Below are 14346 nucleotides of genomic sequence, written 5' to 3'. Positions count from 1 at the left end.
ACTGTAATAGTGACCACCTAATCTATCTAATTGAGTGTCCGTGCAAGGAACGATATGTGGGCATGACCACAAGAAAAGTACGACTATGAATGTTGGAACATAAGAGTACCTTTCGGTGTGGCAAATCTAACACCAAATTGACAAGACACTTTTTGGAGCAGAAACATAAGCCGGAAGATTTCTTCTGGACAGTTCTGGAGAAACCAACAATACCTCCACATGTGAGTGACAAGACTAAATATCTCTTTCAAAAAGAGCAGAAATGGGTGTTCAGACTTAAAAGTGATGCACAGGGTCTTAATGATGACATCCCCTGGACCATTCTATGACAAAGGGATACCTCGCCTATTGTACAACCTATAGGACACATGGTTTTCCATTTTTCTTAAGATCTCTTGGCTGTCCAACAGTTTGATTAAAAATTATGTCCTCTACTGACTTTACATTTGAATTAAACAAATGAGGATGGCACACATACAAACGAGGGCCAATAGATACATTAACATCCTGTAGATCCATGCCGATTTACACACATAGTCTTTGCCTATTTGAACACATCGATTGCTATATACTAATGTGTTTAAAAAAAACACTGAAAGGCATGAATTATGGAGCCATCCGATCTCATAGGTATTTGGTCATTAGTATATATTTTTTTGCAAATCGGGCTCTTGAAGATGGGGTTCAGACTACATTCCCTAGTCCGATGATGTCATTTTGTAGTTTTCTTTCCCACTGATTGGTCCATGCCGATGTAAACACACTGTTTATGCCCATTCAAACACATTGACTGCTATATACTAATGTGTTAAAATAATCCTGAAAGTCTGCAATTATGGAACCATTCTATCTCGTAGATATTTGATCACCTTTTTCGCTAATCAGGCGCTTGAAGGTTTCTTTCTGACTACATTCCCCAGTCCGATGATGTCATGTTGTAGTTTTTAGTCCACATTGGTTGGTCCTCTGTGACATCATCAGTCACATGATGCGGCCCGGGGAGCTCTAATGGCGGCGGAGGACGAGGAAGCGCCACCTCCCCCTGCCTCACGTTCTTACCCGAGGTATCGGCGGAGAGGTGAGCGTTCCTTGCCTGCTTATAATTCCTTTTCTGCACCCTGCAGAGACACCTTTAAAAGCGCGTTTTGTTCTGGCACATAGTATGCTTTTCTTCCGTTCATCGTTTGGCTGGCTCTGCAGTTTCACCATCGGTGTCCTGTTTACTTCTGGTGACGGTCTCATGGTGAGCGTGGTTCGGTCCCTGATTGTGGGCTGATTCTGTCTTGGTTGCCGAGACTGAGTCAGTAAACAGAGATCGACATTTAGTTTTCCCTCTCACTGGGGAGATACTACTAACTTAGGTCCCGCAAGTGATAACAGATATACCTTCAGTTCTTCACAATGGACGTATAGAGTTAGAAAACCTTGCGAGAAGGACACCTGTGCCATCATTATCTAGGCTTGTAGTTTCCAGCTAACTATCAACACTCTGCAAAGGGGTCAACCTACACCTTTACTCTAAGCACCAGCTAGCAGGCATAAGGGCATTCTGTCCTTATACATCGGGCCAGGATGAATTGCTGACATGTACATATAGAGGTGCACACACTTTTTTTTTTAAATAATCCTATTTTTCAGGGCGGTGCCTCCTTTTGACCTGAGTCAGTGCCAGGTGAGGTGAGGCTTGTTACCTCACATTGGATAGGTGAGTGATCAACCTTTTCAAACATTAATTTTTTATATGGTAATTTGTGATCACAGAACATATTAAGAGTAAGCAGTTGACATGACATACAAGTGCCTTCTCCTATAAGGTTTGATGTCTGTTTTATCTCTACAGGTATAAATGGATCTATCATCCGGTGTAGAGGTATTGTGACTGATCACTTGTAATTACATTGTGGTTCTTTCATTCTCTTGTTTTCACTATTTAAAACTTACACTTGAATGCAGTAGCTTTTCTAACTGGGTCCTGAAGAAAGCCGGGGTTCCTATGCCCAATACGGCTGAAACTAGTAGACCATTTTCTCGGTAGATAAATTCAAAACCGACACTGTGTTTTTTTAATAAGTTCACCAGTGGTCACCAATAAATGTATTTTGGACTACTGTTGGACTTTTTTAATTCACTTCTATTCACTATTCTATCTTTGCACTGCTTCTGTTGACTAGTCTGGTCAGTATACTTGTGGAGATACTCAGATTGTCATTTGTTTATCATTGGTCTCACATTACGCCTAGTTCACAAGCGTTTGGCTTGCTGCCAGAAGAGCTGAGGTGACAGGGGCACCTTTGGACTTCCAAATGATGACACTGGCCACTAAGGGCAGTTGATGGAAATCCTCCACTTTCCGTTTCCCCTCCTCAGGGTTTCTTCTGTCATGAAGTTGTCCTTATGTCAGGATTATTACACTATGATTTAGCGGTCATATAAACATATGATTCGTTACTATTTGTGTTCTGTGAATTTTGCATTTTTATTGTTCCTTACTAGACCACCAGTTTTTTCTTATGTTGTTGACAAATAGAATTGGGGATTGAAACTGGCTAGGTCTTTAAATATTCTCCCTGAGACCCCCCTCTCTTCCCCGACGGGAGTAGAATCATATATGTTCATGTCTCAGTTGTTGTCATCAGCAGGTGCAGGGATCAATGTTGTTTTGAATCCTGGCTCGGTGTGAGTGACCTAGGGACAAACAGAGAACAACAAGCACAGTTCAGGAAACTGGATCACAACCATCACAAAAGCCCGTACTGCACTATCCTACAAACCACAATCATCACAAAGTCAGCGGATCACAGGACACACATCAGGGAGCATTGCTCGTACACCGTGACCCACACCCATGTGCAAACATAACATAACAGGCAGCATTAACACTCCACATCCAACCATCTACAGCAGACATATGTCACGCATTGAACAGCTGCACAAGAGGTAGTTACTCACATTCAAGGAAAGTAGCGAGCAATGAGCTCACACACCTTCTTCCTCCCCACTATCCTCATCACTGGACATGGGTGCGATGGGAGGCGGAGCAACCTGTTGGTCTGCAGGGTCCATGATCAGTTCAATATTGTTGCGTAAGGCCAGGTTGTGGAGCATGCAGCAGGCAATCACTATTCTGCATATTTTGCCGGGTCAGCAGTCCAAATGTACGTTCCACAACCCAACGTGTTTTCCCATGGGCCTCATTATAGCGTATTTCACCTGGGGTAGTTGGATTCCGTAGGGGGCTCAGCAGCCACGGCCGGTTTGGGTACGCAGAGTCGCCTAGGTGGAGGGATGACAGACACATACATCATTACCAGGATTGTTGGGAACAGCATGGCACACATACAACAAAATAGTCATCACAGCACACTCACCTACAAGCCACGCACGTTCTTGACGCAGATTGGCCATCAGTTGGGGGACACTGCTGCAGGATGTGGGAGTTATGTGCGGACCCGGGAAATCTGGTACACACATGGGAGATGATGTCAGCCAGGCACACCACTTGCACGTTGATCGAATGGTAGTGCTTCCGATTGCGATATACGGGTTTACGTGCCTGGGGTGGAATGAGACCAATATGTGTGCCATCAATGGCACCCACTACGTGTGGAATTTGGGCCAGGGCATAGAAGTCCCCTTTGACTGCTGCCAACTCTGCCGGCCGTGGGAAATGGATGTAATCATCCTTGTAATGCATTATGGAATCCAGCACACCCCGCAGTACCATGCTGAACATGGATTGTGACATCCCCCCGGCATGACCGCCGGGTGCTGGCGGTGGGTGAGCACCCTGTGCATTGAGGTCACCCTGGCATGGATGGCCCTGGCCGGTCACCCACCGCCAGCACCCGGCGGTGGGTGACCGGCCAGGACCGGCGGTGGGTGACCTGCCTGGGCTGGCAGTGGGTGACCGGCCAGGGCCGGCGGTGGGTGACCGGCCAGGGCCGGCGGTGGGTGACCGGCCAGGGCCAGTGGTGGGTGACCGGCCAGGGCCGGCGGTGGGTGACCGGCCAGGGCTGGCAGTGGGTGACCGGCGAGGGCCGGTGGTGGGTGACCGGCCAGGACCGGCGGTGGGGGACTTGCCAGGGCTGGCGGTGGGTGACCAGTCAGGGCCATGGTAGGTGACCAGCCAGGGTCGGCAGTGGGTGACCGGCCAGGGCCGGCGGTGGGTGACCGGCCAGGACCGGCAGTGGGTGATCGTCCAGGAGCGGCGGTGGTTGACCGGCCAGGCCCGGCGGTGGGTGACTGGCCAGGCCCGGCGGTGGGTGGCCTGCCAGGGCCGGCGGTGGTTGACCGGCCAGGGCCATCCATGCCAGGGTGACCTCAATGCACAGGGCGCTCACCCACCGCCAGCACCCGGCGGTGGGTGACAGGCCAGGGCCGGCGGTCTGCAATGTGACTGTACGGGGGGTACCAACTGCCATTTCCAATTTGAATATTCAAATGTATGTGTTAGCCTGCCCTGCCCCCACGGAATGCGTGCTCCGCCATAGCAACGCCAGTGAGTGATTAATGTCAAATGATGCACCATCGCGGTAGCGCGCACATGCGGTTGCCGGTGTGTGACCGTGACGGTCCGAGCACATGTAGCCAATGGGAGCAGGTAACGCGGGCCGCGTAAGCGCATTCAAAAATAGCGGAAGCCGTGCACCGCCACACCAGGGCCAGTCATTGGTTCATTTTGAATGAGGCATCCCGGGAAAACCAATTGCTGCAGACGTGTGCCACTGATGTGAGCTCAGGGCCCTATAAATGTGTGACTTTCAGCAGCACACATTCACTGCTTTCAGTCACTGCTGCCTGCACCCATCACCTCGACCTGCTGCTGCTGAGCTATCCAACAACTGCTGCCTGCACCCATCACCTCGACCTGCTGCTGCTGAGCTATCCAACAACTGCCGCCTGCACCCATCACCTCGACCTGCTGCTGCTGAGCTATCCAACAACTACTGCTGTAGTGCCACAGTCCAGGACCTTGCCATGTTGACATTGCGAGAGATACGGTCTCGTTCCTTCACCGCAGCGGAGCTGGATGTCCTTGTGGACGTGTGCTCCGCCACTATGAACGGCTCTACGGTGCCCCCGGACAGGTGGTAAGTGCAGTGGGGGACATGTTGGTGTGCATGAGGTGGTCACTGACTCTAGGCTTCTGCAAGCTTGGCGGTGTGCTGTGGGACCTTCACATGTGTCGTACTGTGCATGGCTTCTGAAAGATACGTGTTGCTATTATGTTTGTGAATGTCCAACTGTCCACTGACGTTCCCCTCTTGTCTCCTATCATGGTAGGTCAAGCTGCACCTTCGCAAGGCCGTGTGGAGAACCATAACACGTGATGTACGGGCAGTGGGGGTGTGCAATAGACGACACACACACTGCCACAAGCGCTGGGACGACATCTCTAGGCTCAGCAAGAATGTGGCGGAGATGACACTGGGGCTGATTCCAAGATCAACCCGGCTTGCACGACGTACCATGACCCCTCTAATGCACCGTATCATAGCTGTGGCGCATCCTGACGTGTCCGCACGGCTGAGAGGGGATCAACAGCAAACTAGCGGTAAGCACACTGAATGGGTTTGTGACATTGAGGTTCCGTGGTTTTCGGGACCGGACTCCATTTTGTTTGCGTTGTTCATAACACCATTTTGTGCTGCCCTCACGTAGTCCGTGGAGGTAACCGAACAAACAAAGTTGCATGGGCCTCATTGTTCATGTATGCATTAAACAGGCCCTTTTCTGACTTGCGAGTGAACTGCAGGATGCTGACCTCTTCACCTGAAACTGACCCTTCACGAAGCCAGTTTCTCTGGCTGATCGTTGTCTGAGATTGCCAATCAATGTTCAGGACCTCGTTAACCTTTATTTTCCTTGCACATATCTTATCCTAATCAGCATCTGAATTGTTTCTTTCCTTACGACTTTTCATTACATGGGTAGTGCTTTCAATTATGGGTTTGTCCGGCTACTGGAAATTGAATTTGGGACAGTCCTAATAATTAACTTTTAGGTTGGGTTACTGTAAATTGGGTTTTTGTTAATGTGATACTCAGTTAGAAAATGTGTCCTATTGGTCAGAATTTTGCGCAGTGGGTGTACATTTATAATGAGAATATTGTGTATAAAAGGTGATGTCTTCCTCTATGAAATTTGAACAGTTTCTTGAGTTGTACACCGTGTTGTATTGCTGAGATTACTGTTACTAGCTGCAGCTAAACAATTTGATCTCTGACACCATCCAGAAGTATTCTGTGTCTCTGTTTGCCAAGACAGGAGAACGCGAAGACTTTGGGCGTGTCCCTGGCGCCGCTGGGTTCTAAGAAAACCCGGTTCTTCAGTTGGCGCCCAACATGGGCTCGACTTCAGCGGTACCGGTCCACGCCCGAGGATCGTGAGCAGCCACGTGAGGAAATTCTGGAGGAAGGCCGCCACTTCATTGACCCCTGCATGTCGACTTGGACCGAAGGTCTTTTCTGCGAGGCTTCCCGCTTTCCAACGGCTACGAAGGACTGCTGCCCTGACTGTCGCCCTGTCTTGGACCCTTGATTGATCCTTTGTAAAGTGAGACGATAGATGATCTTCTGGTGGCGTGACAGATATTTGGTTAAGTATAAGTGGGTCGCCCCCACGACTTTGTTTTGGTTCTTGGTTTTGATTTGATTTTTGCAAAAATCGAAGCAGAGGGGCTCGTATATTTACGAGTGTATCGATAGTTGATAACCCCTTGAAGTTTGAAGCTAGATTAGTGAGCTATAAGTAAGCATGAGCGCAAAATCCGCTCCGATCGCGGATTTTGCGGATTTTCGGTAAATCCGCGATCCGCGAACTCTCGCGAATTTACCGAGAATCCGCAATCCGCGATCGGAGCGGATTTTGCGGTCAAAAGTTCAAGCCTACATCATTTACGATGGCGCAGGCAAGCTGCCAGCGCCATCCTCAAATGGTTACTTAATTAGCTTCGACAGGAAGCTCTAACAGATAAGATAAAGCAGGGGCTCGAGCGCCTGCTTTATTTTATCAGTTGGAGCTTCCTGTTGAAGCTAATTAAGTAACTTTTGCAGGATGGCGCTGGCAGCTTGCCGGCGCCATCGTAAATTATTCAAACGGTGGTGTCTTCTTGAATAAATATGAAGGGCAGGGTTCATTCGGGCACGACGGTCCTGGCACAAAAAATAAACCTCAGCAGGAAACACTGCAATCGTGAGCGTTGTGGGGGCTGGGCAGGTGTGCCTTCTTCCCAAATATACCATCGAAAATCCGCTGTGATGCTCGCCAGAGGCGTTTGCATCTTTGACTTTGACGAGCGGAATCCCCGTGCTGTTCCTGTGACCAGGGGCTTCTGTCTCTTAATCTGCTGCTCTGATCGGTCTCTGACCTTTTATACACACAAGCGGCATGCACCGTCTTCCCGCCATTTACCCACTATGATGGACATTTCACTCAAGGGACCCCTGCGCACTTCGGCGCGATTGCATAGTAACACACACTTGGTCGCTGGAACTAGTTGAAGCGCAAATGCAGTGACTCATTCATCAGCCCTAAAAACAATCGTGAGCGTTGGGAGGCTGGGCAGATGTGCCTTCTTCCCAAATATACCAGGGGCTTCTGTCTCTTAATCTGCTGCTCTGATCGGTCTCTGACCTTTTATACACACAAGCGGCATGTGCGCTTGCATGGAAGCCCCGTCCGTTTGGCCCCGCCCACACACTCGAGGAAGCCCCGCCCCCAAATCCGCCGATCCGCATAATCCGCGGATTTTGCGGATCCACGGTCCGTGAATCCGCAAATTCGTGAATCGTGGATCCGCAAAATCCGCCCATGCCTAGCTATAAGATGCCCGGTCTTAGCAAAATTGGGAAATGGTTTAGTTGTGGTTGCAACAGGGATTCTCGATTGGAGGATTCGTGTCCGATACCTCCGGTTGGAACTCCGACTTATGAGCTCTATTCAAAACACGGAATGGGTCCTATCACTTATAATGAAGTGTGGGTCCACTATACAAGGAAGGATGGTGTTTTACGATGGCCCCAACATGGTAGTTTTGAAGTAAATGTTTTAGATAATCTGGAAGCTGCGCTATTTAAGAAGAAAGCCCGGCCGGCAATGTTTGACTCTTTCCGCCTTTGGCGAAAGGAAGCCAAACAGCGAGAAAGTAAGCAAGCAAAAAGAGATAAGAAAGATAAAAATATGTCAATACTACAAGCTGCTAGGCAGTTTAGGGAAGATGGAGAAGAGCGAGCGAGTGAAGTTTTTGATAGACAGCGTTGCATGGCCATAGATAAATGTTATCCGGCCTTGCCGTCTTCTCCTTCGAAAGTGACTGAAGACCCTGAAAAAGATCCTTTGATGTCTCATCTACTGAGATTGCCACCCCCTTATGTGCAGGGTGCTACTGCGCCTCCATTACCCCCGGTTGTTCTACCCTTTGTTGTTCAACCTCCTGCTGTTGTTCAGCCACCCTGTGCTCCACAGATGGTTTTGCCTCCTACTGTGCAACCCACTCTAGGGTCGCAAGCTTTGCTTCCAGCTTTGCCTCAAACTCCTTTGTCTTCTGCTTCTGCATCTCAGACTCCTACTGCTCTTGTTCCTACTTTGTCTCAAGATTTTAACTTTCCTGTTTTTATGCCTACTTCTTCTCCTTCTGCTCGAAAACGAATGACAGAAACTGTTGTTAATCTGTTGTCTACATTGTTTGGGCCACTGAGTATGACCCCTGTTTCGGAACCTAAGCAGAGTCGTAGTCAGCTTCCTAGTTCCAAAGAGCGAGCAGTGTTGGATTTGTTGGCTCGTAGATGGATTTTAAATGCTTCCAGGTATAATTTGCCAGCAGTTATGGATGTTTTCTTTCAGTGGGAGACGCCTAAGCAAAGGTATGTTTTTGTTTTAATGTGTGCTTTTCTGCGTCAGGAATGGGAAGATAATGAGTTGGGTCTGATTCCGCAGGAAGTGCTTGATGTTCAGTCAGAGTTTGCTAAAGGGACGATAGTGGAATATGATGTTACTGATGCTGTAGAGACGATACTTGCCTTCAGAACTAGACTCCAGTCTCAGCCATTGTACGAACCTGATCCTTCTGGTAGGAGGAAAGTGAAGCAGTATCCTATGAGAGAAGTTCCCCCTGTATGAAGAGAGGCAGTTGCTGCTAATGTTAATCAGGGTATTCAAGCTGTAGAGGCCCATTTTCAGCAAGTGTGGGTACATGTACCTTGGAAGAGAGCAGAGGTCTTGGCTCTTAAGCAGACCTTACCTGACCCTCGTAAGAATCCTGCTGGTTATTACAAGGAGTTGTCTCAGACAGTTGAAGCGTTTATTATGAATTTAGCTGACATAGACATGTTAATGGGTAATGTAGTTCCTCAACCTTTGTGGGCGAAGATTCGTCATGAGAATCATGCGGCAGAATTAGGAGATACGTGGGCTAATATTGTTGCTGCAGGTGGTCGGCAAGTAAGAGGTGCCAAACCTGAGCCTTAAGTTGCAGAATTACCTGGTAGGATTATTAATCTAATGAAAACTATGATGCCTGCTTTACGAGTGAATTGGGACAAGTTAGCAGCATGCAAACAAAAGAAAGACGAGAGTGTGTCTGATTTCTTCACTAGGTTTTAAGAAACGATTATCGATCATAGTGTTCAGCACATGAGTACGGAAGGTGGTCATAGGTTGTTCGTGGACAAATTTGTCTTTAATTTGCTTCCCGAACTTTCCAATAAGTTAAAGGACTCTGAGAGTTCATGGGCTGTTTCTTCGTCGGACCAGATATTGGCTACTGCACAATATTATTAGAATAGGGATAAAGATGAGAAGGATAAAGCAGAGAAGAAAACTAAAGATTTAAAGACGAAGGTTCTTTTGCAGCAAGATTATCTGCCTCGTCAGAATCAGCCTCAGTTTCAGCAACCTCCACAGTTTCAGAGATTGTTACAGAAACCTGAGCCTTATGCGCCGCGATTCTTTCCTGGTCCTAATCAGTGTGCTTATTGCAGAGAGGAAGGTCATTTTAAGAATAGTTGCCCGGCTTTGTTACAGCGTGCGAATGGCGTATCTGGTCAGAGAGGTCGTGGTGGTTTCCAGCAAGCTCCTAGGGGTAGGGGATGTGGTGTGTTACCCCAGAATGAGCGTTCCTCTTCCCTTCAGAATTCTGTGAATTATTTTGACAGACAGAATGTTCCGAGTGGTCAGTCTGCCCAGTACTATGTTGATGATTATTATGTCGAGAGTGAGAGTGCTGGTTATAATGATAGTTAGGACAGCCATGGGCAAAGAGAGGGAGTAGTGTCAGTTCCAGTAGACCAGAGTGGGCCTTATGTTGAAGTGACTACATCAGGTGTGACAGAACCTTTTCTTTTGGATACTGGTGCGACAAAGAGTTCTATTGTGCACTCTAAACTTCCTGGCGCACCTTTGTCTGGCTTGACCAATGTTTCTATAGGATTTTCAGGTGCCCCAGTTTGTAACCCGATTTCTAATCCTTTGCCCTTTTCTTTTGGCCCTTGTGAATTGGAAGCTCCTCTTATTTTGACGACTGGTTGTAATGAGAATCTGTTGGGTTTGGACTTGCTGAAAAGATTGTATGCGACATTACATTGTTCTCCTTCGGGAGTACATCTTACCCTAGGTAAGAAAGTGATTTCTCCGATGTATGTGTCTAAAAATATTCTTCCACTGGAATTGCGTTCTCTTCCTGATACACTTTGGGCTACAGGTCCTAATGATGTTGGTCTTTTGCAGATTCCACCTTATGTTGTCACCCTCAAATCGAATGCTAGGCTACCTCGTATCCCACAGTATAAAATATCTAGTGATGGCGAGAGAGCTCTATTAGCGATTGTCTATGATCTGGTTGAGAAGGGTGTAGTTGAGGAAACGAGAGGTAATGTGTTTAACAGTCCAGTTTTGCCTGTCCTTAAGCGTACTGATGCTTCTCAGCCACCTGTGTACCGGTTTGTGATTGACCTTCAAGAGGTAAACAAGATTGTGGTGCCACAGTTTCCTGTTGTCCCTGATATCACTGCTTTGTTGACTCTGATTCCTGCTTCGGCAGCCTGGTTTTCTGTTATCGACTTGAAGAATGCTTTCTTTAGCATTCCAATTGCTGAGGAGAGTAGAGATATTTTCGGCTTCTCATTAGGAGGTCAAAGCTTCCGGTTTAAGAGAGCTCCCCAAGGTTATTGTGAAAGTCCCTCCATTTATAGTCAAGCGGTGAAAACTCAGCTTGATGGTTTTGTGTTGCCTATTGGTGCTACTCTTATTCAGTACGTTGATGATTTGTTGATTACTGCTGATGACGAAGAGATTTGTAAAGAGGCTACTCTTTCTTTGTTACAACATTTGTCTGACCTTCATCATAAAGTGTCACCTTCCAAGTTACAGTATTGCCGACAAGAAGTAACCTACTTAGGTCATCTCTTGTCGAAGGAGGGAAGAAGGTTGACCCCAGAACGAATTCAAACGATTGCGCAAATGAGTGTACCATCCACAGAGAGAGAAGTGCGTGCTTTCTTAGGTATCACCTCGTATTGTAGACAATGGATCCCTAATTTTTCCCTGCTAGCGAAACCTCTGTTGGCGCTGACTCTTAAAGATACTCCGCATCCTCTCTTTTGGTCTGATGAGTGTCAGAAAAGTTTTTCTGAATTACGGGATGCATTGTGTTCAGCTCCGGTATTGGGTACTCCTGACTACAGTAAACCTTTCACGTTGTACGTTCACGAGAGAGAAGGTTGTGCATTGTCATTGTTGACTCAACAGTTTGGAGACAAGCAATGCCCATATGCGTATTTTTCAGCGACGTTAGATCCGGAAGCTAAAGCGTTGCCGAGCTGTTGAGAGCTACAGCGGCAGCGGCTGTTTCTATCCGACAGTCTGCTGGTTTGGTATTGGATAATACGTTGATTGTGATGGTCCCACATGCAGTGGATACCTTATTGAACAGGACCAAGATACACCACCTTACTAGTGCACATCTGTCAGGTTATGAGTTGACTCTTTTGGCTAGCCATGTTCACATTAAAAGATGTAATGTATTGAATCCAGCTACGTTGTTGCCGATTTCTGTAGAGTCAGATGCTCAAGAACAGCATGATTGTTTTCTTCGTACAGAGGAAGAAACGAAAGCTAGAGTTGACCTAAAAGATACTCCTCTTGAGAATGTTGATGGTACTTTATGGGTAGATGGTTCGTGTTTTAAGCTTCCGAATGGTGAAACGACTGCAGCATATGCCGTCACAACTTTACATACAGTTGTTGAGACAGCACGCATAGCACAGAATTCAGCGCAAGCAGCAGAGTTGATTGCATTGACACAAGCGTGTGTATTCTCAGAAGGAAAGCTAGTGAATGTTTATACTGATAGCCAGTATGCGTTTGGTGTTGCCCATAGTTTTGGACGCTTGTGGAGAGAAAGAGGATTTCTTACTTCCCATGGCACAAAAATTCAGCATGAGCAGTTAGTGAATGAACGTTTGGGATCCCTTGCTCTCCCAAAGCAGATTGCAATTGTGAAGTGTAGTGCGCATTAGAAAGTTGTGGATGATGTAGGTCGAGGGAATGCGTTTGCGGATGAAGTTGCGAAGGAAACGGCGAGAGACATGATGAGCCGTATGTATGTGGCAGGTCCTGCAAGATGGGTTGTGGAAAGTGGAATGTGTGAAGACACAATAGAAAGTGTGAAGATAATTCAGGCTGAAGCTATGGAAAAAGAAGTGAGTACGTGGAGAGAGAGTACGGGTATGTTGGATTCGACGGGTTGTTGAGTTGTCAGAACACCAGCGATGGTTGTTGCCAGATGCGTATGTGCTCCCAGTGGTAACTATGGCTCATGGAATGGCTCACATTAGTTTTAAGGGAATATGCAAGTTGTTGGCTCCAGTATGGCAGAATGCTGGAATTCCGAAATGTGCTGAGAATGTGGTGAAGCATTGCATGATTTGTCTGAAGTAAAATCCTGGCAAGGGAACTCCAACTCCAGCTGGTCATTTTGCTCCTCCGACGTATCCATTTGAAGTGATACAGCTAGATTACATTCACAAGGAGAGATGCAACAATCTGAAGTATGTCCTTGTGGTTGTTTGCCCCTTTTCTAGATGGATAGAGGCATATCCCCTAAAGGATAATACTGCTTTGTCTACGGCTAAGGTTTTGCTCAAAGAGTATTTCCCTAGATTTGGTTTGCCTAGAATTGTATGGTCGGACAATGGGAGTGAATTAGTGGGTCGAGTCATGAAGAAAGTGTGTATTGGTTTAGGGATAAATCAGAAGTTCCACGCTGCGAATCACCCCCAGTCAGCAGGTCTTGTCGAATGCTATAACGGCACATTAAAGCTGAAACTCGCTAAGATTCAAGCGAGCACTGGTCTTACATGGCCGGATGCCTTGCCGTTGGCTCTTTTGTCAACAAGGACGACAGTGCATTCTCGTGTGGGACTTAGCCCATACAAAATAGTTTTTGGTCGTCCAGCGAATGTTTGGGGTGTGCCTCGTCCTAAAAAATACAGTGACCTTGAGTACCCTATGTTGGTGGATTACTTACATGACTTGACTGCTAAATTACGTGTTCTCCACCAACAGGTGTATGACAGTTTGCCGACAGCTACTGCAGATCCAGGAAACACGATCCAACCTGGTCACTACATCCTGGGAAGAACTTTCAGCGTACAAAGAATTTGGAACCGAGATGGACTGGTCCTTATTTAGTCCTTTTGGTTACTAGAACCACTGTTAGAGTAGCTGTCAAAAAGAACTGGGTGCATGCCACCCACTGTAAAAAGTTCCTTTGCCTTTAACGTATGATCAGTGGGTGAGGGATGGTATAGCTGACACAGATTGTGAGAAAGTCCCTAGATTCGTGCCTTTTAGTGATGCTCATTTGACATGGACACGGTCAGAACGCGAGGATGATGAAGTTCTGCAAGCTGCTGTGCCTCCTCATCTGAAGATTGACACCACCAATTCGGAACTTTTATTCAAGGATCCAACTGTACCGGGTAAAGAACACTACGATTTGAGGCCAAGACAGCCTATTGCTATGGACAAATAAAGATTGGAATTTTTTATGTAGTGAATTACACCTTGTCAGGTCAAGAGACTTTGTTTTTACTTTTTCTTTTTCGAGTCACCATCCGGACTCAGCTGCAGGGTCACGGTATAAGTTCTTAAGGGGTGAGCCGCGTATTGACACAAGGTCTGTGGTTTAGAGTCGTTAGTACGATCTTGACACACACTTAAGTGAAGAAGGAAAATTGCCGTGAGCAGCACGTTAGAGGATGGAGTCTTTTGAGTCCGACAAGGGTGTTAAAAGAGTTGATTTCAGAGTACAAATGTGTATATTGGTTCGTAGCAAATGTTTTTTAA

Source organism: Lissotriton helveticus, chromosome 6 (assembly GCF_964261635.1).
Source record: "Lissotriton helveticus chromosome 6, aLisHel1.1, whole genome shotgun sequence".
Taxonomy (NCBI): domain Eukaryota; kingdom Metazoa; phylum Chordata; class Amphibia; order Caudata; family Salamandridae; genus Lissotriton; species Lissotriton helveticus.
Note: the sequence above shows the minus strand (reverse complement) of the source record.